Raw genomic sequence first — 18,203 nt, forward strand, 5'->3', positions numbered from 1 at the left:
CTCACTGTGTGGGTCTCTTCCAATTCAGGATATTCCGTGATCCTACGATGCTGTGGTTCCAGGATACTGAACACCAACCTCCTTGTCCGCAATCCTTGCTTTACCATGGACATGCTCCATCCCTTGCCGCAGGATCAGCTTCAGAAAAAGGGAAGGTGGAGGTCACCCTGTCCAGGGCTGGAAAACTAAAGGTTGTTTTTCACTAAACATCAAACAAACCTCTCCCAAGAGCTGCCTCACTTTCCCTGTTTCCAGTTGAGGGATAAGGACACCTCTCCAGTCACATCCTTTGAGAGCTTGTGTTAAAAACACCCTGCAAACCCCAGGATGGTTGTTGTAGAGGCAGAATTCCTTAGGAAAGGTAGGAACAGCCATCATTTGCATCACTTGGAGCTGCTGGGTGTTTTTAAACCAGGTTCACTCCATCATGTCAAAGATGCTGCTCTTCCAGAGGTGTTTTTTCAGCCCAAAGCTGCACTTTAACGATTTAATTGCATGGAAATTGCTGAAATCTGTAGGTAAAGTCAAGAGCATCCATTTATATGAGCTGTATTTGAAACACGAGGTAATTGGAAGCATGGTAATTCCTTATTTACAAGGGGAAGAATTCCACCGTAGCTGTTGTGGAAGAGCCTCCATTTATTATAATCAACAGCTGTATCTATGATCATTAGCAGAAGGACAGAGTAAGAGCACGGGCACTTTAATTCTGAAATAAAAGATACTTTATTCCTGAATAAGCAGTGTGTTTTCAGAACAGAATAATTACTCCAAAGTAAAGTGATTTTTATCTCCAGGTAGGGTGTGCACTTCAGTGTGTTCCCGTGTAGCTGTTCTGCTACATTTCCCCTGTGCAGATGAGCTCCCAGCTCCACAATTTCCTATTCAGCTATGCCAAAAAAAAAGCTCATTTGCCTTGATTTTCTGAGCAGGTTTGCCAATGCCTTTGCCCAAGGACGGTGATTTGAACGGTGAAAGGTTTGTGCACTGGCTGGAGGGAGTTTTTCCTCAAACTGCCGACTTGCCAATATTGTTTCTGTCAATTGGCAATTCCCATCGACTGCTCTGTTCCAGCACGGCCTGGAGCCTGCAGTGGGGATGAAATCGATGGGTCCCACCTTTTTATTCCTGACAGCTGCACTAATCACCTCATTTAGGAGGAACTTCATCAGGACAAACAGCAGCAAATCTCCCCCAGAACTGTGGCCTGGCTGACTTTCAGTCCTGGGCTCTAATTGCTAAACCACTGCCTGGTTTCATTGACCAGCCCTTTCCCTTCACTCCTCACCCAAGGAAAGCCACAGGTGGGAATTTATGTTTTCTTTAAATGAAAGGGGAGAAATCAACAGAGGTCTGGCTGATGCAGCACGTGAACGCTGAGATCTCGCTTGATTAACAATATATGATACAATGAGGCTGAAAGGTCACGAGAACATCGTTTTTCCTTGCACAATTTACAAAAAAGGGTCTCAGTCTGAAAACTGATGGAAGGGAAAACAGGGGAAAGAATTTTTCTTTTCTTTTTCACGTTTCTTTCACGAAATGTTTCAGTACTCCGAGCTATATCTGGAAAAATGGGTGGTTCCTTGGTTGCTCAAATGAAAGAAAGTCCAAACTGACAAACAAAATGTTCATGATGATGAATGAATCACTGTCACAGCTTGTTAATAGAGATCAGATTGGCTAGGTAGAGAGTCCCCCCATTTAGAAGAGACTGGGAATCAAAGATGGTTTCATTCCTCCTCCTCATCCTCCCCTCAATAATAAAAAAAGAAAAGGAGGGGTGAGCTTGTGCTGAGCAGTTCCTCATCCACTGGGCCAGTTTCCCAAGGGAACACCACAGTGGTGCAGAGCTATGCCAGAGGAAATCCTGAGGAGGCACAGGCAGAGCAGTTCTTTGGGAAATACGGTTTATTCCCTCGGGAGGTGTTTTACAAACTCCACCAGCAAGAGTTTTGTTCCTCGTATGACTTGTGTGACACAAAGGGATTGCTTCCCTCCTTTCCCAAGGTAGCTTTACCTGCAATCCCTTTCCACAGTTTATCCCCTGATATTTTCTAGGTGTTTCTTGGGAATTCTTGGGAATCCCTAAACCTAAGAGGTTTAACAGTGCTCAGGGCTGATGTACCCACGGGGTCTCTCAACCACAGCTTTAACATTTGAAAAAATACCACAAGTATTTCGTTCTTTCATTTCAAACATTAGTGGAAATGTCAGACAAAAAGGTTCAGCTCACACCAATCTCCTACAGGTGTAATTGCCTCATGTGTAATGCCTTTATATTGGTAATAATGAAATCCCCTTTGACTTCCAGCCGTGTAGATGGGAGCAGAGTGGAGGCCAGAATTCCCATGCCCTGGGTTGCAGTGTATTCTATTACCATCCTCAGGAGCTGTTGGAACCAGGTGGGGCAGTGTTTCCTTGCCTCCTGCCCCCAGACTATCTGTTAATGAGTCTAATCAACACTTGGCCTCATGACTCATTACCCCATTGTGAGATGCTCCACCCAGAGGGAGGAACCAAGCATCCCATCCTGGATATAATCTGAGATTCCCAACACCACAGACCCCCCTCTTCCACTGGATTTCTAGAGGAGGGGAGCTACATAGCCACCACTGAACTTTCTGAGGAAGAGTAGACCCTTCTACAGGATCACTACTTCAACAGAACCACATCCACCGCTTCAGGAGGACTGCAGCTACCACCACCCTGATTAACAAGGTGCCAGGTTGTATCCTGACTCTGTCAGCTTAAACCAGTGTTTTCTGCCTTTGTTTTTTTTTTTTTTTTAAATTTCCCTGTTAAATTGCTATTCTGACTTGGTGCCTCCCACTGGTTTGTTTTCAAACTAGGACATTCCATCTGGGCTGTAGGAGCAGTTCTGCCTGTGGAAGATGAGCTTGGTCCTGTTGGTATCTCTCAGTCAGTTTAATGAGATATATTTTACCCTTCTTACAGAGCTTGTCACCCCCACATCAGCTGTATTAAGCTGAAATTGGTGCATGAGTAAAGAATCAGGTCCCATTCCTCTTCTTGCAATAAACTTAATTCTGGTTTTCTTATGAAGCTTTGCCAAACTGCCTGAGAACAGAACTGAGTAAAAGTGTGCTGAAGCATCAGGATTTGGCTCTAGGATTAGTCACACATCAGGATGACCTTGTTATTCCTAGTTACCATTAAATAAGTGTGAACTAAAGCTGGTTTATGTTGTCTTTTGGATTTTCTGCACAGCAACAATCAGTTTCTCTTCCCAGCACGTAGCTGCCATCAATTCTTTTTGTCTCTGTGAATAAGAAGAAACTCCTGGGGCAGGAGAAGAAGTTGCCTGGCTCAATGCTGGGAATCAAGGCAGAGATATGATTCAAATGTCTCCTTATTGTTTCTTGCCTCCTGACATTTCCCATGTTGCGCTGTGTTCTGCTGCTGCAGAAAAATAATAGCTAAGATTAAGTTAAGTGGAAAAATACTGCTGCTTTTCCGATGTCAAAGCCACAGAACCTCTGGTAACGCAGTCCCTGAAGGAAATCAGAGCAGGTATGAGATGTTTCCCTTCAAAGGCAGGTAAAATGCTGTGAATGAGGATGTTTTCCTTCTCTTAACCATTAACAAAAGTCCAGTTATTTGGTTTAATTTTTCCCCCTTTATTTTACTTATCCTTACTAAGGGAATGATGTTTTTACAATTGTCCACAGCCATTTTCCAAGTCTTCAGGTGAACGGGTGCAGGCTGCAGGTTGGCTTCTTGAAATTAAAATCCTTAAGTCTTATCTTCCTTTGGAACCATGGAAAACCTCATGTGCACAAGAGACAAAAAACCCCAACATTCTCATTCCAACTCTCCCATGTTTAGTTATGGTTTCCCCCCCCCACTTCTGTAAAAAGCTTTTAGATCCCACCCACAAATTTCTTATTTTAATCCAGCTCCATTAAGTTCCCCACATTTTGACTTGTGGATTTGTTGGGCATCAGCTCAACAAGCCTAAATCCCTACAGTTTGGGGGAGAACAGGTGGCTGGATAGAAAAGAGAGTCCCAGAAGTCCTGCTGGCACTGAGGGGGAGTTGGAGCCACTTGGATTACCTATCCCAGCAAATCCACTTGGGAGGAAGAGTTGATGGATGCCTCAACCCCAGGAAAAACCCTCATACCAGAGCTCTACCTTATTAAACCACAGGCAGCTGAGCATGACATATGTTGGAGATAAGACTTCAGAAATTCCAGTGCTCACAGAAATATTTCATCCTGCTGAACGCAGCTTTGGATATTTTCTGGTTTGTGGAAGTAGAAGCTCCAGGCAAGAGAAACAACAAGAACTTGAACTGCAGTGAGTAAGACTCCCAGTACCGGCAATGCGCTCTTGTATTTCCAAGGGGAGCAGCGCTGGTATCAATCCTTCTGAAATGAGACATCAGCCAGCCAATTTCAAGGCTTGTCTTGCAGAAAATGGGGCACAAGATTCAGCAGCTGAACAGTCCTGCTGGCCTCAAATTTAATTTGCTCTGAGGTGATATAAGAGCAGGATAATACGACGGTTGTTGTACTTTTGACAAAGTAAATCTATCACTGACAGGCACCACAACCCCCATTTCACAGGAGGAGCTGTGACCCAGGGATGCTAAAATCAAGTGCACAACAACAATCCCCGCTTACCTGACAATCTCAAGGATTTGCTGCCAAGAGGAGAAGAAACTGGAACGATTTGTGCTCAGTCTGCAGCTCAACGCAGGGATTTTGAAGGATATTCAAAGGACCAGTTGCCTGGTCAGGCTCTGCTTCCAGGGAACAAGCGATGGGATGAGAGGAAATGGCCTCAAGTTGCACCAGGGAACATCTAGTTTGGGCATCAGGAGGAATTCCTTCATGGATAGGGTTGTCAAGTTTTGGAATGAATGCTCACGGAGGTGGTGGAGTCCCCACCCCTTGGAGGTGTCCAAGGAAGGACTGGACGTGGCACTCAGTGCTAGGGAGAAGGTGGGGATCAGTCACAGGTTGGACTCGATGGTCTTGGAGGTCTTTCCCAACCCCAATGATTCTGTGATTTTTGCAGAGAAGGAGAGGTGCCTTTGAAAGGGCTTCCCACGCTGCTGTTGGAAATCAGAGCCTCCCACTGTTTGACCAGCACCTTCTCATCCTGCATTTTCACTTAAAAATTAAAAAAATCAGGGAGAAAAAGTGTTTCTTTTGGAGAGTTTCTTCAAGAAAAAGCCCTTCAGACCTTCTGTACTGTAATATTCCACTCTGCACTTCAACGGTGCTGTGTCTGTCACATGTGGCTGATGGTTTTTGGCTCTGTTGCCTTTGATGGTGCCAGTCAAATTCACCCTGACTGCTGTTGTGATCCCTCCCCCTGCCCTGGCCTGGGACAGCGTGAGGTCAGGACAAGAGGAAATGGCCTCAAGTTGTACCAGGGGAGGTTTATATTGGATATTAGGAATTTTTTTTTCATTACAAATGGTAAGAATTAGAGCAGGCTGCCCGTGGTAGTGGTGGAGTGACCATCCCTGGAAGTGTTCAAAAAATGTGTGGATGTGGCACTTGGGGACATCGTTTAAAGGTGAACATGGTGGTGCTGGGTTGACAGTTGGACTCGATGGTCTTAAAGGTCTTTTCCAACCTTAACAATTCCATGATTTTATATGCCCAGACTCAGCTCTACAGCTTAGGTGATGGAGAAGGGTCGACTTTCCCCTTGCCCAAAAACTTTACGATGCATCACCTTGGAATTATTCCAGTTTGGTGGGGAAAATGAACCCTGAAGTCACTGCCCTGACTCTCAGGCTGGGCAAATCTGAAATCTCTGGACAAACCCATCACGCAGCTTCAGAGATCCAATTGGAAGCTGTTGAGCAGCAGCCAATCTGCCAATAATTCCCAAATATTTGGGGAAGTGTTTGTGGGCAGAGTGAGGATGCTCAGAGAGCTGCAGGCTTTGAAAGCCTTGTGATAAAGGGCCAAGTGAAGCACCAAATCTACAGGAACAGACTTAAATCAACTTTGTTGCACAGCAGTGTTCTGTGGGCACTGAATAGGGCTGAAGATGGGTGTCTTCAATTTTTTCGTTTGTTGTCAGCAAGAAGGACAAAATCAGCAAGACAGATCCTTGCAGATGAACCCTGCAACTCCTTCACCACTGGTGCAGGGACAGATCAGGATGGGAGATTTTGGGCCGTTTCACCCATAATCTTTCAGTCACCAAAAGATCTGACAGTGCTTTAAAAGCTGCCAGTGGAGCAGAGGTGACCTTTGAGGTGACCACGTGACCTTTGAAACACAAGGAAGATGAGCCTCTTGGAGATCCACTTGGAGTTGCAGGAATTTAAGCTGTCAGTGCTCCTGAAAAGTTCCTAGAGATGGTGGTGTATCCAAATGATTCAGCAGAGGTTCTGTGATTCCCATTTAAAGTTTGGTCAGGCAATATTAAATGCTCAGCAAGAAAATGAAGTGTTGTCTGCTGTACATCTATAAAATGAAATGTAATGTGATAAAATGAACTAAAAGGTCTCCTCATCTCTGTGTTAAAGATGGCATTGGTGTGACTGCTGTTGCTTTGTAACAATTCCTCTCCAAGAAAGGCAAGTCCTACAATGTAATATCATATCTTGTCTCGTGGTCTTTATGGGTTTGGGGAAGATAAACATTTCAAGGAGTACCCAGCTCCAGGGGTCTGGTGAGAAATTAGATCAGCACAAGTAACAGGTATTTCCCACAAACTAAGAGGTGTCTGTCAGGCCAGGTGCTGGAGATGATCGGGCACTGAAGGCCATTCAGCTGCTCCTTTTGCTGTCTTTCATCACCCCTTCACTGCCACCCTCCATTCCCCATCCTTCCCCAAATCATCTCCTGCTTCCCATTGTGTCCCCTCTTCCTTAATCTTTACATTTTCTGTGGGGAAACATAAAAGGTGGAAAAGCTCTTAGGTGTGAGAAAAAAGCAGCTTTCAGAAATAAAGCAAAAAGAGTTTAGGAATCAGCTCTAGCTGGGAAAACTTGAAGATAGAAGAGGATACAATTATATAGCAAGCAAGGACATTAAAACAATGGTTGGAGTTTCTAGGTTTGGCTGGGTCTCTGGATGCCTGTGACGGCGTGAGCTTTGTACCATCTCTGTCTCAACTCTGTATGTGAGACTGATAACGGAATAAAATAATAAAAAGGCTCCTGGAACGCCTGTCCAGGCTCCCCATCCTGTTTGCTCGATGAAAACCCCGACATTTTCCACTAAACACCACTGATATTTTTTAAATTGTAGTGACACAACCTAAATTTACAAATCATTGTGCTGCTGGTTCCTGTGTTAGATCTTTCTCCTTAACTCATGTACCTCATCTATTTGAATTATAAACTCATTGGGGCAGAGGCCACATTTTAACCGTAGCAGAGTGGAGATTTATGTAGCATAATTAATTAGCAGGATAATAAAATACACCTCAGTGAAGGCTGAAATGTAAATTGTGGAATGAACCCACGTTGGTTTTGTTGCTCTTAAAGTGAACTTGTGATGACTTTTCCTTACTTCTTTCAAAATTTAGATGAGGGGACTTGATGAGTCCTGCAGGAAATTGTCGCTGAGGAAGATCTGCTGCTGGGCTGCTTACCCAGGCCCATCATACCCTGTTCCAACAGAAATTGTCCTTCCTACTAAAATTGTGTCCCACGTGTCCTGTTTTACCTTCTCCAGGCCTTCAGCCATTTCCTGGGCCTGCAAGAAAACTGGAGAGGGACATTGCACAAGGGTATGGAGTGTTAGAACAAGGGGGAATGGCTTTAAACTGACAGGGGACAGGGTTAGATGGGAGATTGGGAAGGAATTGCTGGCTGGGAGGGTGGGGAGGAGCTGGGCTGGAATTCCCAGAGCAGCTGTGGCTGCCCCTGGATCCCTGGCAGTGCCCAAGGCCAGGTTGGACATTGGGGCTTGGAGCAGCCTGGGACAGTGGGAGGTGTCCCTGGACATGGCGGGGGTGGCACTGGATGGACTTTAAGGTCCCTTCCCACCCAAACCCTGAATCTGTGATTTGATGTCACTATGGAAGATCTCCAGACCTCTCCACCTTCTTCTGTCCCTGTGCTTGTGTCAGCCTCGTGAAACTGAGGTCAATGTTTTTCTTCTGTTGGGCGGTACAGAGCCTGGATATATGATAACAACAAAGCTGGATTTGTGTCCTCCTGAAATTCTCCGTATTGGTAGCAAGATTCCCTCACGGATCACTGTGGGATACCATTCCAGGGAGCAGACTGGCCCCACCCAGCCGTGCTCACGGGGTTATACAAAGCAGCCGTGGATTTGGGCAGACAAGAAGAGTTGAAAAGTGCAGAACAGTGAATAGCCTTGGCTGTGTGCCTCTCTCACCGAGGTAGAAAGGAACCAGAGGAGAGAAAACACGGCCTCACTTTCATTTTTCCAAGGGAAGAAGCAGTGAGTTTGTAGCCTTGGGTTATGAACATCCTGATCTCTCAATCGCAGTCTGGGTGGCCGGCTGCGGTCATTACGAGTTCGGTAAATTTTGGAACCTTTGGAAAAATGCTGCGGCCTCTTCAGCAAGAAGCCATTTGTCTGAAGTGTTTTTAGTTCAGTGGCTCCACAAGTTGCTGGAATGTGAAGGCAGGAAAAGCCACGGGGGTAGAGATATTCCTCAGTGTATTTCTGCCTTCAGTCCTTAAAAAGCTCCCCTGCTTCCATGGAATAGGAAGGGGCTGGAATATGAGAACTTTATTCCCACCACAGCTGAAAATATAAATCAACATGCTGCAGAAGGAAAACAAAATCCAGAGATGTATTCCCTTGTTTGGGTTCCTTCTTTCCATGCTGTCCCCAGGTGCTCAGCGCTCCCTGAGGTGGGAAAGAGCAGAGAATACAGAGAGGAGCCTGGAGCCATCAAGGATCACAGCGAATGGAGCAGCTGGGCTGGCACACACCTGAAAATTCTGGGTCCAGCTCTCTCCTCTGGAAGGTGTCACTGTGGGATTCAGATGGGACCATGGATCTTGGGAATGCAGCAAAATTCTCCTTTTGAAATCCCTGCCAGCCCTCAAGTGCCAACATTTTCACCAGTGGCTATGCCTTGATACAGAAAGTTTTCATTCTGTGACTCAGAAGCCTCTTCAGCCCAGCAGAGCTTCTCGCTGCCCTTGTTCTCAGCCAGAATGAGGCAAGTCCCATCTCCCACTTAAAAAAATCTGGTGTTGTCACCCTTTCCCCATCCAATACACACTGAGATGAACACAGCTCACCGTCTGAACCCCTGGCACAGGCAGGAGTGGCTTCCTGTGGTGGTAGCACAGGGATTAGAACGCTCATCCAGCCTTGAGCAGTGCTTCAAACCCCTCCCTTCTTGGGGACCACACAACCCCACACTGAAATCAAATCAGTAAAGTTTCTCCAGTCCCAGGGTGAAGTTCTTTGAATTGCAAAACCCACCCAAAATGTCAAAATGAGCAAAACAAATTTTAAAAAAAATTCAAGATTTGGCGCGTAAAATTCAAGTGTTCCAAACTCATGCAGGTATCAAAGGAAAAGGGAGACAATTCAGGCTGAGAATGAGGGATGCTGCAAGCCTTGATTAGGGAAACGGCACTGGGAGCCTGATGAAGGAATGAGAAGAGACAAACACCAAGACCCAACTATCAAAGTACACACAGGTGAGATTACAACAGAATGAACCCCAAGCATGGAATAATGTTCTGCTGGGAATTGTTCTATTGTGCTGCAAGGAGCAAATTCCATATTGCCTCTGCTTGAAAATCCTCCATGCAAAGAAGACCAACTCGGATCTGGATTTGGCATTGCAAAACAACATTGATCCCCAGCAATTACAAAGTGTTTCCAGGCTGACCTTCTCCTGCCACATGGAAGCTGGGCAGGAGGAAGAGACAGAGGTTTGGAATGTGTCTCCGAGGCTTGGATCATAATGTAAACATTTATGCTGCAATCAGAGAGTGGCTGCAGACCATGTGGATGTGCCTGGGAGAGCTTTAAAAGCTGTCTGGGGAGGCAGAGAGAGGGGCAGCATCCACAATGTGATGCTCAGAGCCAGCTGCAAGCCCTGCCTGAGACACAGCAGCAATGCTGGAGTGTTTAGCTCACGATATCCCTCTGATTAGTGCTGCTGGTAATTGGCTCTGTGGGTTAAAACCAGAGCCTGGCAGTTTGGTTTCTTTGAAGGTTGTGACCCAGATGACCCCAAAAATCAGCTGGCAGCAAACAGTGGGGTCCTTAGCTGGAGGTATCCACTATCCAGGACAGACTGGCCCATGTGGGGCCTTGGAGCTGCCTCAGGTGGCCACTGGTGTGGGAACCCCTGGAGAAGAGATGGATCCACAGAAAAGCCTGGATTGGGAAGTTAAGTGATTTTGTAAGGAAGAAGGAAGATCGTGATGTGAGGGAAAGACTCCGCCTGGATTCTGGAAGTGCTCCATGGATCATTCCCTGCTGAGTTGAGGGAAAGAGCCAGCAGCCATTCCAGGAGGTTTAATGCTTCTCTTTCAGGACTTGGCTTAGCCTTCCTCCCAGTGACTGGGCAAACACCAGTGGGAATGGGGCTCTGTGGGGCAGGGGGCCAAGTGGCAGAATGAGATTTCTTAGGACAGGTCGAGTTATTAAGGAGTATCTCCAACACTGGTCAAGCAGCTGTGGTTGTCTCCCACCTTCCTTCTACCCATTTTCAGATCATTCCCTGACAGTTCAAGAAATTCCTGTGTTTTCCTCAGTGTCAGCACTGGGTGCTGAAACAGGAGACGAGAAGCTGATAAAGTTTTCTGGAGCATTTTCCCAGCTGTTTGCAGCACCCAGGCCCCAAAATGACTTGGGCCAACAGAGAGAATTCAGGATTTTAATGAGCTATCAGATCCTGAGGCAGCAGTAGAACTACACCAGCAGCAAATCCTATTTGCTGTCCTGTTCCATGGTGCAGGGTCCTGCTCGAGGGTCCTGACACACTGCTCTCTTCTGCTGGAGGAGAAAAGTCTTTTTGTGCTGGGAATAATGAATGGCCTGAGCCAAACCGTGGCCAGATGGTCCCAATCAGCAGTTGTTTATACCCAGACCTGGGAGAACAGGTCAGGCAAACCCCCTGACCCTAATACTGTCTGTAGAAAAATAATCAATTTACAAGGCCAGGCAGAGTGACCTGTGAGCCCTGTTTGTTGATCCAAGACATAACAGCTCAATAGCTTTAATTATTAAAGCCAGAACAGACAACCATTGATCCTCCCACTTAGTGCCATCTCTGCAGCCTCAGGGCCAGGGATTTAGAGCAGGGGAATTTGCAGGGAAAGAGAGAGAACCAGCTTTGAAAGACTGACCCACTGGATCACCAGAATTTTGGACCCTGATTTTGAAATGTGGCTTCCACCAGTCTGTCCGTTGCAGCACCTCAGAGCAATCAAGTGATGACCCTTCTCTGAGAACACAAGTTCCGACTTTTCAGCTTAACAAGGCATTGAAAAAGTCATTTATGGAGTTGACCCAGATCATCTTTTCTCTCCAACAGTTCACAAAGCAATTGGTGTAAAGGACATTAATCAAGTTGGTGCCAAGAGGTAATTGAAGACAGTAATTACTCAGTTTTTATAGAGCTGGAAATGTAATAAGGATTTTAAGAAAGTAATAAGTGAAGCTTTCTGCAGAGAGATCCCCTGGTGCACAGAGTTTAGCCAAGGGCCCATCTTTTTGAAAATACATTTTCGTGTAGTTATTACATCACTCTCTTGCTGGGACATCTCTCCTGAGCTTTTGTAAATGTAATGGGCTTTGCTGAATCTGAATCCACCATCTCTGCATCCCAAGTTTCCGTGTCAGATTGACACCTCTAATGCAGCAATAATGCAGGAAACAGCAAACACACATTTTTATGCTTTACCTTCTCCCAGCTCTTGCCTTCCCTGCTCCAACCTGGCAGATTTCTGTCAGGCGCCCAATTTTTCGTTCTGCTTTGGAAGCCGTGACAAAAAGGATCTGATTAAATTTCCCAAAGGCACATTCAGCTCGTGCAGCAGCTCTCAGGCTTTTTGTAGTCAAAAGTGGAGGCAAATTTTCCCAGCAGGCTCAAAGGCCATTTCATCTGCTTAAATCACAAGACTTTGCAACAGAAAGAAAAACTCGGATGAAACGGCAAATTTACCTTCACTTAAACCTGGTGAAAATTGACAAAAGCTCCCTGTTTATGCAGAATATGCCAAGTTCATGAGATGATGGTCCAGTTATTCCCCGATTCCTCAGTTATTTTTGGGATCCATCCCACATTGCCTCAAGTGCAGGACTCCTGAGTCCTCTCCTTACTTGGTACTGGTTCTTTATGGGCTCTGAAGCATGAACCTAAATTGCTCCATGCCTTTGTTTCTCCAGCTTTACTTACTTCTTTCTGAATTATCTCCTTAATTCTTTGAAAATGGGATTCCTGCTTGCGGGACAGCTCTTCTGTCCAGACTTGTCCCTTGAGTTACTGATGGGGACCGTAAATTCTTCAAGGCAAGCAGCAAACATGCTTTAATTTGCATATTTGCAAATTGGTTTGCACGACATGGTGGCACAAGCAGGTGCTGCTGGAACAAGAAGCCTCAGTCTTGGCTGAATGGGTTAATGAGGAGGAGGTGGTAAAAAGCTGGTGTGATGTCCCAGGCCCACACACTCAGCCTCAGAATTCCTACCACTTTTGGTATTAAGGCTCAACATGACCCTGCTTCCAGCTACATCTGCATTCCAAAATCCGGCATGCATTCCATCATTCCAGCAGGTAGCTGCAAGAGGAAGCCCAAGTCGGGGAATTATTTGGGATATGTCTGGTTCTGGCTCTCCTCCAAGGGCAGACAGCTCATTACTAGCAGAGCACTTCTGTCCTACAGGGTTTTGTGGCTTTCTGGCTCAGAGCTTTGATGAAATTTCATTTCATGACAGGTCTATCCACAATATCTCCTCCCTAAGTAGGACCATTCCCTCTGGAGAGAGAAACCTTCCATGCTGTTGCTGGGATGAGATCCACCTGGACTGCTCCTTAAATGGCTCTACTTCAACCCCTTCCCTGCCTTGCAGCCAGCAAAGTCCTCTGGAGCTCCAGGAAGAGAAAATTGGGGTTGAATTAATCACTCATGGTTCTAGATGCATTTGCTGCATCGCACAACTCATCTCTGCATTCGCTTGTTGGTCTCATTAGGTTTGATTAAAATTTGGTGAGGGTTCCTGGGACCTTCCAGTGACCCATTGTGGTGTGTGCTGGAAATTTACCCAGGTCAATTAGACCTCTGCCACGTTCAGACTCAAGGGCCATGACATATGTTGGCTCAACAGGGTACGGCAACAAGGAGAAACTGAATTTGCATCCCGAGCAAGGTGCCACAACGGTATACCAATATCAGTTTTTAATGAGATGTGCTGGCTTTCACAGGCAGCAAAAGGTGTAAATTTTTGCTAAAATGTCGTCAAATGCCAGTCAAAGGTATCTCTGTATGGTGCCTGAATGCAAAAGACACAGAGGGATAGGAGAAGTCATTTGGATCAGCTTGTGGACTCCAGAACTGCATCAAACTTGTGTTTGGCTGCGCTTGCCCAAGGTAAAAGCCCCTCCCAGCTGCTCTTTGCTCAGAGGGAGCTGTCTGAGTTTCAGGAGACCAACTGCCCCCATGTCCACCACAAACGCCACATACAAACCCCATACACACCACATTCATCATCCCTTTGCGCTGGGCACTGCTGAGGGACCACCTCGAGTGCTGTGTCCAGTTCCAGGCCCCTCAGGACACGAGAGCCACTGAGGGGCTGGAGCGTGCCCAGGGAAGGGAACGGAGCTGGGAAGGGGCTGGAGCCCCAGGAGCAGCTGAGGGAGCTGGAAAGGGGCTCAGCCTGGAGCAAAGGAGGCTCAGGGGGGACCTTGTGGCTCTGCACAAGTCCCTGACAGGAGGGGGCAGCCGGGGGGGTCGGGCTCTGCTGCCAGGGAACAGGGACAGGAGAGAGGGAACGGCCTCAGGCTGGGCCAGGGGAGGTTTAGATTGGATATCAGGAAAATTTTTGTCCCTGGAAGGGGTTGTCCAGCCCTGGCACAGCTGCCCAGGGCAGTGGTGGAGTCCCCATCCCTGGAAGTGTTCAAAAAGAAGTAGAAATGGCACTTTGGGATGTGGTTTAGTGGGCATTCAGCTGAAGGTTGGACTTGATGATCTCAGAGGTCTTTTCCAACCTTAATAATTCTCTGATTCTATGACTTTCCCAAGCCACAGGGTGATTGCAGAGCCAGGAAGAGAATCCGTAATTCCAGAATTCCGATGACACCAGAGTAACAGGGACCCTCCCATTTCCTTCCATGTATAAAGTGAGTGCAGATACATACACAGCCTGTAGCCAGGCATGTTAAAATGTAAGAATATATAATGTATTAATGCAGCTCCCTCAAAAACACGTCACTGGTCACTCATAGAATCCCAGAATATTTTGGGGTGGAAGGAACCTTAAATTTCATCTCATTCCAACCCCTTTGCCATGAGCAGGGACACCTTCCACCAGACCAGGTTGCTCAGATACTGGATTTTGGACACTCAGGATACTGAACAGAGGCCACTGATTGATTTGAATGTTTCCAGTATTTCTAATTTCTTTGGTCTAAAAGTAACTTCTTCACCAGTTTAGCTGAGTAGCTGTTCTCTGCCAGTTGTCCCAAATGGAGATTATTGTACACATTTTCCATAATTAGCTAATTTAACCAGCTAATTTAACATTAATAGCAAATCTGTGAGTTGAACACCAGCAAATGAACTCATTAAAGAGAAAAGGACTTGTGCTTTCTCTTTTCTTGTTCTTTTTTTTTCTCCCTCTAGTTTTGCACTTTTAGCGAGATGCTCTGGGGAAATCAGGATTTCAGGGAAATTTGGATGATCAAATAAATAGGGTTTTATTGATGAATTCAAAAGGATGTATCAGAATGTCAAAAAAGCTTTTTCACGAAGATGCCAGCGTTGTCTGTCCTGTTTGGGAAGGACCCAAGGCTAGAGGACCCCACACAGGCTTTTAAAAATTGATTCTCCTTTGTTCTCTGAGAGTCTCAGTCTCCTCGAGTGCTGCACCCTCAGAGTTACTTCTCCAGCCCTGAGCTTGCTGTGAACACTGATTATTTCAGAGATAAAGCTGAGGACTTCAGCACACATTATTGTGACTCAGGACACAGGGATTTAATTGTCTACTCACCCAAGGGCTTCCTCTAATCCTTCACTACTTCAGATACTGGACGGGGACCAGGTGACACCCAGAGGTCTCTTCCCACCTCAACCATTCTGTTTCTTTCTTCTTTGCTGGCGCCTGTCTGTAAAATTTTGGTGATGATACAAGGCATGAGTGTACACAGGTAAAAAATTACAAGACTCAAGTAGCCCAGCCATGGAGTGTGAAAACTCTGTTCTCTCCAGACACCTGTGGATACCTCTGTGTTATCTCCAGGTACCAGCTCTGTACCTGATCTGTGCCTGGACAGTCTCTGCAGCCCTGCTCAGGTGCCGATGTGTTTCTTCTGAGGGTCTGAGGCACTCCAAAAGGTTCCTTGGGTGAGAAAATATGCAGGAATTTAGGGATCAGGAGGTGTTTAGGATGGATATTGGAAAAAATTTCTTCACCAAAGGGTGGTCAGGCATGGAACGGGCTGCCCACGGCAGTGGTGGAGTCACCAGGGAATCAGAATCATGGAATGGTTTGGGTTGGGAGGGAGCTTAAAACTCATTTCATTCCAACCCCCTGCCATGGGCAAGGACACCTTCTACCATTCCAGGCTGCTCCAAGCCCTGTCCAACCTGGCTTTGGACACTTCCAGGGATCCAGGGGCAGCCCCAGCTTCTCTGGGCACCCTGTGCCAGGGCCTCAGCACCCTCAGAGGTGATATCTTTTCCTAATATCCCATCTAACCCTGCTCTCCATTTGAAGCCATTCCCCCTTGTCCTGTTACTCTAGGCTCTTGTGAACAGTCTCTGTCCTTCTTTCTTTAAGGCTCCTTCAGATACTGAAAGGCCACACTGAGGTCACCCTAAAGCCTCTCTTCTCCAGGCTGAATCCCAACTCTCCCAGCCTTTCTTCCGAGCAGAGCTGCTCCATCCCTCTGATCACCTTGGTGCCTGCTCTGGCCTCGCTCCAGCAGCTCCAGGTCCTTCCTGTGCTGGGACCAAAGCTGGAGGCAGCTCTGCAGATGGGGCCCCACCTGAGCGGGGCAGAAGGATCCCACTGGAGGGGTTTAAAAGCCATGTGGATGTGGCACTTGGGGACATGGATTAGGGGTGGGCGCGGCAGTGCTGGGGGAATGGTTGGATTCTATGATCTTAGAGGGTTTTTCCAACCTTAGTGATTCCATGATTCCATGATCTCAGGAGGGGATGTTGGACAGGAGGGTTGGCAGGAGAGCGCAGCTCCATCTCAGCCCGTCACAGGGTGAACAAAACACAGTTGCACCCAGTTTCCCAGAAAAACAGTTCAAGGAATTGTTCCAGGAGCAACGGGACGTGGCACTCAGTGCTGTGGTGTGGTTGACAAGGTGGGGATCAAAGGTTGGACTCGATCTTGGAGGTCTTTTCCAACCTCAGTGATCCTGTGATTCATCCAGTGGGAAGTGGCACCACTGTCACTGGAAGTGGCATCAGCCCTGCTCCTCTCAGAAGCTGACTCAACTCCCACCCCGTTACTTCAGCTGGAGACTCTGCTCTTGTTTTGGACAGATTGGAATATCCTTGCACAGCTTTGAAGCCACATTAATCCTGACTTCAGTGAGTGTGTGTGTATGAATAATAGATTTTCCGTGCTAAAACTATCAAAGCTCCGGCAGCAGCTGCTCGGCTCCCTTGGGCAAATATCCTGGGAAGGAGCTGCAGCAGCAGAGCAGATTTGCATGTTTGATGCATTGCTGTGTCTCACTTTCAAGCAGACAATCTGTTGGCTCTCAGCTCCTTGCATGCCTGTTGAAGCCAAGGTGCTGGACTGCAGCACAGTAGAAAGTGTGGAATTTTTTTTTTTTTTTTTTTCTTTTTGAGACACGGAGAAATTTTTCCCTCCCAGGAGTGCAATTTATATCTTGATTAATCTAAAAGTTGGGGCTTTTACGCTGAGGGGTACGAGAGGATTTTTTAAGGAGCGTGGGTAAGAGTAAAGAGGAAAGGAAGGCATGTGTGGAATCGCTTTCATCCTGGAAAATCAGCTATGCTGGAGGCAAATGCTGTGCCTCAGTGGAGCAGAGACAATTTCAGGTAATTAATGTTCTTCCTTTACCAGCATTGGGAAAATCAGGGACTTTAGTGGGAGATTTATACAACTTTATGTCAAATCTTAAAGCAGCTGTGGAAAGGGGCTGATTCATAAGGGAAGGTTCAGAATCTGCACACAGGAGCTCAGCCCTGAGTCAAGGATGCTGAGCTGGAGCTGAGGAGGTTGAAGCCACTTTCTTCCATAGGTAGTGAATCTTTCCAGCCTTTTTTTCTTATCCCTACTCAGACAACGTCCTGACAAACCCACACTTGGCAAAGAGAGGCAGTAAATCCCTCACACCCCCAAGCAGTAGGGAAGCAAACCCCCACAAACACAAGCCTCCCCTCACTGATTGCAGTGCAAAAAGAGATTTTTATCATCTCTGTGGACAGCTTGACCAGCCAAGAAAGCTTCATCGTGGACTTTAGAAAGTAAGAACTGCCAGAAATCAAGCTGACATAAAACCACTCATGGACATGAACCCTAATATCAAAAAGTCCCTATGAAGAGGCCTTGCTGTGGCATAAGGATGAGGATTTAGATTGAAGATTAGAAAGATTTTGATCACAAAATCTTCTTTCAACCAGCCTGGTCCACCACAGCTCACTCTGGGTGTTTGCATCTGATTTCTTTTCAGAAGAGCCCACCCAGACACACAACTGCCAGTCCATGGTGAGGATTTGGCTCTGCTCAAGTGTGGGATGGACTCACCCTTGCACCTCTGCTCTTCTCCCATGTGCAAAGTCTTTGGCCTTACAAAGTCCTTGGACCTACAAAGAATCCTCCAGAAATATCCTGCCTGAAGTGCAGAAAAAGGCAGAAAAAATTAACGTTGTGGTTTCTACACCTTCCCAGGTTCTAATACAAGCAATTTAATTCCCAGATTCTAATATAAAGAATTTAATTCCTGTCTCCCACCTTCTAATGTGTTGTCTGTCCTACATTTGATTATGTGGGATTAGAGTGAGAAGATATTATCTTTATCCTTAACAGGAGGAGAAAAGGAAAATAT

The sequence above is a fragment of the Corvus kubaryi genome, unplaced genomic scaffold (genome assembly GCF_017639235.1).
Source record: "Corvus kubaryi isolate FWS band 111438036 unplaced genomic scaffold, C.kubaryi_AGA036_p1.0 65431, whole genome shotgun sequence".
In the NCBI taxonomy this organism is placed as follows: Eukaryota; Metazoa; Chordata; class Aves; order Passeriformes; family Corvidae; genus Corvus; species Corvus kubaryi.